Source organism: Arachis duranensis, chromosome 7 (genome assembly GCF_000817695.3).
Source record: "Arachis duranensis cultivar V14167 chromosome 7, aradu.V14167.gnm2.J7QH, whole genome shotgun sequence".
Taxonomy (NCBI): domain Eukaryota; kingdom Viridiplantae; phylum Streptophyta; class Magnoliopsida; order Fabales; family Fabaceae; genus Arachis; species Arachis duranensis.
Genome location: NC_029778.3, coordinates 16290567 through 16298336, shown reverse-complemented (window position 1 = coordinate 16298336; position 7770 = coordinate 16290567). Strand labels below are relative to the sequence as shown.

Genomic DNA, 7770 nt, shown 5'->3' with positions numbered 1-7770 from the left:
ATATCTTATTCAAGATTATAAGTCTAGAAATATAATACAGCAAATCATAGTCCATAAAATAAAATTTTGAACAATAGGATTAGGATTTTTCAATGAGTGAAATTACTAAAAAAAATCCCTATATTAGAAATAAAGTAAGGGTTATTAAGTAAGTTCAAAAATTCGAAAAATTATCGGGAATGAGGCGGGGATCCCCGCTCGGGTCCCCGCGCCTGTTTCGGGAGAATTTTGCTCCCATCCTCATCCTCACAAAAAATTCTCCATCATTGGGTCCACATTTGGGGTGATCCCCACAGGAAACTCCGCCTCCTGAAGATTTTTGACACCCCTATCCCTCACAATATCGATCCATTGTGGAAGTACTGCAGTATTGTACTCTAACTCATCTTGAGATTGCTTTCTCAGTGAACAAAGTAAGTCAATACATGTATAATCTCTTGGTAACTCATTGAAAATCAGTCAAGTAAATCCGTCGTTACTTAGCAGGTAGTATTGACTAAGAAATTCTCTTTAATCCTTCTACTCATTTTCGCATATTTAGTTTTGTAAATGTAGACTGGGGGCTCGAATGTAGATGATCGACGTTTTACTTCTGATTATTATGTTTATTTTAAATTCAACATTTTATTTCTATTAAAATGCATTTTTGGAACGTACTTTAAATATATGAAATTATATTTAAAAAAATTATTTCTTAAAAAGATATGCTATCCAAACAAACACAAACACTTATTCAATTGAAACAACTAGACAGAAACATTCTAAACATTTCAAAATACAAATATACTCTAACAAGTAGTAATACACGCGTGTGGAATTACTTGTAGAACTCCATGACCCAGAAACTAGAGACACAACACACAAATCTTATGCCACTAAATCCAGATCCATGTGCTAAGTCCATGAAATCTTGTTTTGTTCTCTCAATCCCTCCGGGCATTTGAGTCATCATGATAACATCATTTCTAAAAGCATTCTTGGCAAAAGATGTTGGCTCAGCAACAATGGGAACCATTGTTTCCACCACAATAACCTTTCCATCATTCGGAATAGCCTTGAGGCAATTTTTCAGTATCTTCAAACATTCTTCATCTCCCCAATCATGAAGTATTGTCTACAAAATTTTCGGTTCGACAAATCTATGAAATCAAATATATGATATGATAATATAATTAATGTTTATGAGATTCGTATTTTTTGTTCTGTTATTTTTTTATAAAAATATTATATGCACTATCTTTGTATACGTTTCTATTTCTTGTATAGTGGAATTTTTTATTTTTTGATATTAAAACTATTGATAATAGGTAAAAAACAAAGATAAAATGTTCGTGTTTTATATAAAAAAATAGGTAAAGTATTATTTTGGTTTCTAATATTTAGGCTAAATTTTACTTTGGTCCCTAACGTTTTAAATATCTTATTTCAGTCCCAAAAAAGTTTTAAACAGGATTAATGTGATCCTACCATTAAAATTGACATTAATTGTACTAATTAAGTCATATCTTCTTTCATGTGTTAGAAAAATATAACCAAAACTTTCTTAGAATATTTTTATTCAATTTTCTTGTTGTACAAAACCTCAAATCCTAACAATTAATTAACGTTTCAAAATTAAAGAAAAATTTTTTATATTAATGATCGTTGGTGAATTGATTTTACTTACATACTGAAATTGAATGTTATTTGTTTTTTAATATGCGAATTATTTATGTCAAATTTAATGCATGGTGGAACAATATTAAACCTGTTTAAAATTTTTTTTGGAATTAAAATAGGACGTTTAAAAGTTTTTAGGACTAAAATAGGAGTCTGAAACATTAGAGACTAAATTAGAATTCAACCCAAATATTGAGAACCAAAATAATACTTTACCCAAAAAAGGTAGAGTTAATAGTCAAATTAGTCCATGAAAGATAAGGCATTTTTCAAATTTGTCTCTGAAAAGTTTTTTCAATCAAATTGATCTTTTAAAGATTACGAAATAGTCATATCTATCCTTGTTACTCTACTCACAATTTTCGGTAACGATTAATGATATGAAATGTTAACTAATAGCATACATGACACTTAACATATTCAATTAAACATTGACTAAATATGTTTACGAAAATCTATCAATTTAGTCACTAGATTATATTAGGAATTTGATTTTTGTAATTAGAAAAAATGACTAAATTAATAAATTTTCATAAATATATTTAGTCAATATCCAATTAGACATATCAACTGGTATTATATATTTATCAATTAATATTTTACGACATCAATTTTTGAAAAAAAATTATTAATAAAGTGACTAGAGGACAAATATGATTAATTCACAATTTTTAAAAGACCAATTTAATTAAAAAAAATCTTTTAAAAATAAATTTAAAAAATATATTACTTTTTAGGAACTAATTTAACTATTAACCCATATAAAAAAAATATACAAATAACAATAATGTATATATTTCATTATTTTATTAGCGGATGTTATGTTTTATATATATTACTATGATAATGAAATAATGAGATTTAAAATTTAAAGTATATGTACCCCCACAAAAAAAAAAATCTTTTATCATTTCTCTTATAATTAACCTCAAATGCATGATTGATCGATAGTATCTTTCTTATCCTTGATTAAAGGAATATTTAGAAGAATTATGTCACATCATTTTTGCTAGTTATTCATTTAAAAAAATAGAGCCTAATATTAAATTATATATGGTTAACAAATCAGACTCTCTCTCTAAAATAGATTTTTAAGTTCTTAGGACTAATTATCTCAGCTAAGTAAATTAACATAACAGTATTTAATAGAAAGTTGGAAATTGATAATATATTTTTTGTGTATTGATAATATGTTATCTGTGAATTATTATATTTTTACGAATAATTTTTTTTTTATATAATACGCACCTTGCGAATTCGGAATACGTCTCTCACAAATTATATTTTTTGAATAAAAAATATTCTGACAAATTATTTATATCACAGACGCCCTTAAAAATTTGTTAAATATTAAATCATTCAATATTTAAATTTAAGGTGATTCACTAATATTTAAGTGATTCACCATCACTAAAACAATATATATAAAAAATTAGTCCAAAAAAGCATAATATATATTCCTCCCACCTTCATGAAAATGGCATCTCCATTAGGAACACTCTCAAACATATCTCCTCCCATGTGCTCCACGCCTGCAACATTATTAGAAAATACAATTGTCATTGGTCATATTTCCTTTAAAAGGAAAAATTTATATATACTACTGAACAATTATATATATACTTCGTTCTGTTTTGCTTTATCTATTTTCTATCTTAAAACAATATATCTAAAGAATTATTGAACCTTCAATGAAAGAATAAATGGAGAAAAAAAAAGTGAAAACGCGGGCTAAAATAATCAAACAAATAAAGTATCACACATACCATCATCATAGGCTGAGGCACATTCTATGACATGAGGCAAATCAAAATTGATACCAAGAATATGAGGGTGTTTGGAAGTGATTATTTTGATAGTTGCCCCAACACCACCACCAACATCCACTAATTTATTGATGTGGTCGAAGCCTTTGTAGACATCAAGAATCCTCTTCATTAATAAAGTGGAGGAGTTGTGCATTGCTTTGTTGAAGACCTCGTTGAACCTAGGATCAATTTTTGCATACTCGAAAACATGCATGCCATGAGCCCTATTGAATGGTATACCTCCTTCAAGGATCGCTCCTTTCAATTCATTCCTAACGATACAAAACATATGTAAACAATTAGAAAAGTTTAGCATTACTTAAAAAGTTTAGCCAACAATATTTAAAAATATATGATAAAATATATTGTTGGATTATTAGATTAAAAAAATTAAAATAAAAAAATTAAATTGATGATTAAATGACGATAAAAATACAATAAATTTTAATAATTCTCTAGTATTTTTCTAATAAATTTGTATGGTTATAGTAGCTATGAGAAATATATGATATGTATTAAAATATTATTAGAGTTGTTAGTAGTTGGGAATTAAGTGAGTAATAGTTAGTAGTTAGTAGATAGATATTTATGAATTTAGTTAAAAATATCGTTATAAATATCATGACTTTTGTATTATGTAAAACACAATTTCAATACAACAATTTCATATAATATTATCTTCTTTTATTCTGCTATTCGCGGCGTCCCAACCTGACGTCTCCTTTCTTCTCTCTTTTTTTCTTCCCTGGTTGTCTTACTCTCAAACACCGAACGAGAGAAGTAGCCTTGTTTCTTCCTCTCTTTATCTATCTATTCAAAACACTGCCGGTCGTCGCGGCGTCCCCGACGTCTCCTTCCCATTTTTTTTGAGTTCAACAGGTCAAAAATCACTGGCATCCGCCACCAAACACATCTTCTTCCTCTGCGTCACCGCATCGCATGCATCGTTTCTTCTGCGTCACTACGTCGCACGCGTATTCTTCCTCTGCGTCACCGCATCGCACGCATCGTCTCTTCTGCGTCACTGCACGCCGCTCAAAGAAGCCCTGTTCCTCCCTTCTGTCATGACCGAATTGCCATCCACGTCGCACTGCTCTTTTTCTTTGTCTGCGTCTCGCGCCACATGCCTCTTCTCTGCGTTACCGAGTCACATGCATCTTTCCAACCATCTCATCGAAACTTATCTAAGTTGGGGATTATTGACATGTTCCATCCACCAACTTGTGGGGGCATATTAAAATATTATTAGAGTTGTTAGTAGTTGGAAGTTAACTCAGTAATAACTAGTAGTTAGTAAATAGATATTTACGAGGTTAGTTGAAAGTATCGTTATAAATAACATGACTTTTATATCATGTAAAACACAATTTCAATACAACAATTTCATATAATATTATCTTTTTTTATTCCGCTCTTCTCCCAGAAATTTAAAAATATGTATAAGTTTTGTTGTGAACTAAATCTAATAACTAACCTGAACAATAAAATTTAGGTGGGTAGATAATTGAGAATGATAAAAATAATTTTTGTTATTAATGTTTGACCAATTTAATTGAATTTAATTAATAAAAAAATTTGTACATATAGTTATTATATATATGTATAAAAAATACATATATTTAATTCATTTTTAATATTTATTTTATATTTTAATATATATTCTATTTGATAACTAATTTTGAATGATATGTATCTATTTATATACTAACCAACTTTGGGTAAAGACTTTATCTAGATGCAGCAACAAGGAAGGTCCCAAAGATACACCATCATCAGCATCAGTCACAAAGTATTTGGAGGTGAGAGGCTATACAGCCTGTGATGCAAGTTATTAGAGCTTTCTGGATCTTTAACAACAGAACAAGACAGTAATGAATGACTTGCAAGAAGCCTAAGAACACGATCCAACATTGATGCTGCTTCAGGGTTGTTGGTTCCAATGTGATCAACAATGTCTTTTGCTGAGAGCTTTGCACCTTTGCCTTCTTTTGCTATGATGTCAAATACACCAAGCTCTATTGTGGTCCTCAAAGCCATTGGAACCACAATTGACCATGCCATTTGAGAAAACAAGAAGCCATCTACTTCTTCTTCATCTTGTGGTAGCTTGAGGAGCTCAAGTAGTTTTGCATCGGATTCTGATGCTGGAGCCATTTGTGAATGGGGACGAAATTAAAGCAGGATGGAGTGCAAGTAATGTAATGTGTGTAGTTATATTTTGAAGTGAACTTATAAAATATTCCTCTCATGAGACCAAATATATACTGTTTCTCGGAATTGCACGGACAAATAAAAAATGTCTCTTGTATATCGTATAAAATTTTTTTATCGATGAATTTTTAAAAAATAAAAAATACACAAAAGAATTAACAAAAATAGGACAATTTATTTAAACAAGATACATTGCAATCTTATTATTAGGATAGAAAAGAAAAGAAAAAATTTATGAGAATTTAAAAATATATTTAAGTTTTTTGACTTTTTTAAAATTTGGACATACTAATTCTTAAGTTTAATTTGTCCAATTTTAAAAATTTTTTTACGTGTGTATCCGTATTAACCAAGTCAGTATAATGAGAATCACATTTAATTTTTCTGTTAAGTCTAATAGATCAAGTGAACATAAAAAATTAATATATCTGTTATAAAATAACTAAATAAATAAGGAAGAAGTAACAAATAAAATATGGAAATATAATTAGATAACTCAAATAGTAATATTTACTAGAATTACTATCTCAATATAATAGAGATGATTAATATATTTACTAATATTAAATATAAAAGTAAGAGAAAAGAATACTTAAAATACTTGTAAGGAGAGAGAATATAAAAGAGAGAGAACGTTGTTATTATTGATTGTGTGTTGTGTGAAATGCATCAGATGATGTCTTCTATTTATACATGTAAAATGTATTCATTTTCAACCTTCATTTAATTAAGTCATCCCTGGTAAAGAGAGGTTCTTTGAAAATGGGCATCCAACTCATCCCTTATCACAACACTCCCCCTTGGATGACCATTTAGGATTATTGCCTCGTTAAAACCTTCCTAAAGAAAAACCCAGTGGGAAAAAAACCTTAGTGAAGGAAAAAGAGTACAATATCCTTTAGTGATGGGGACTGCCTCATTAAAAACCTTGTCAAGAAAAACCCAATGGAAAAAAACTGACCAAGGAAAAAAGAGTACAGTCTCCCCCTCTTGCCGACATTATTTTATATCTCGAAATCGGCGCATCCTAATCTGTTGTACCAATCTTTTAAAAGAAGATTTTGGGAGTGACTTTGTGAATAAATCTGCCAGATTATCACTTGAGCGGATCTGTTGGACATCAATTGTCCCTTGATTTTGAAGATCATGAGTGAAGAAGAATTTGGAAGAAATATGCTTTGTTCTATCACCTTTGATATATCCGCCTTTAAGTTGAGCAATGCATGCTGTATTATCTTCAAACAGGACAGTTGGAGCTATCTTATGATTAATCAGTCCACATGATGACAAAATATATTGAATCAGACTCCTCAGCCAAAAACACTCGCGACTAACTTCATGAATCGCCAGTATTTCAGCATGATTGGAGGAGGTTGCTACTATCGTTTGTTTCGTGGACCTCCATGATATAGCTGTTCCACCATATGTAAACAGATATCCTGTTTGAGATCTCCCTTTACGTAGATCAGACAAGTAGCCAGCATCTGCATAACCAACTAGTTGTGACTTGGATCCATAGGGATAAAGCAATCACATATCAACCGTTCCATGAAGATATCGAAAAATTTGTTTGATTCCACTCCAATGTCTTCTGGTTGGAGAGGAACTATACCTTGCTAGTAAATTCACCGCGAATGATATGTCAGGTCGCGTATTATTAGCAAGATACATTAGCGCTCCAATGGCACTAAGATATGGTACTTCAGGACCAAAGATATCTTCATTTTCTTCTTTAGGGCGGAATTGATCCTTTTTCACATCCAAAGATCTTACGATCATTGGGGTACTTAATGGATGTGAGTATGTTGTTTGATGAATAAAGATTCCACTTTTTATATGCTTGATCTGCAGGCCGAGACAAAACTTAGTCTTTCCATGATCTTTCATCTCAAACTCTTCTTTTAAAGTTTTTATAATTGTTGGAATCTCTTCAAGAGTCCTAATGATATTTAAATCATCAACATACACAGCAATTATAATGAATCCAGATGCAGTTTTCTTTGTGAAAACACATGGACAGATATCATCATTCTTGAATCCATTTTTGGCTAGATACTCAGTAAGACGATTATACCACATTCGTCCAGATTGC

The 7770-nt window shown here is 30.3% G+C and overlaps 1 pseudogene; it reads right to left on the bottom strand.

Annotated features, from left to right (window-relative positions):
* Positions 1-791: 791 nt before the first annotated feature.
* LOC107458049 (anthranilate N-methyltransferase-like) lies at positions 792-5672 on the bottom strand (annotated as a pseudogene).
* Positions 5673-7770: the final 2098 nt, after the last annotated feature.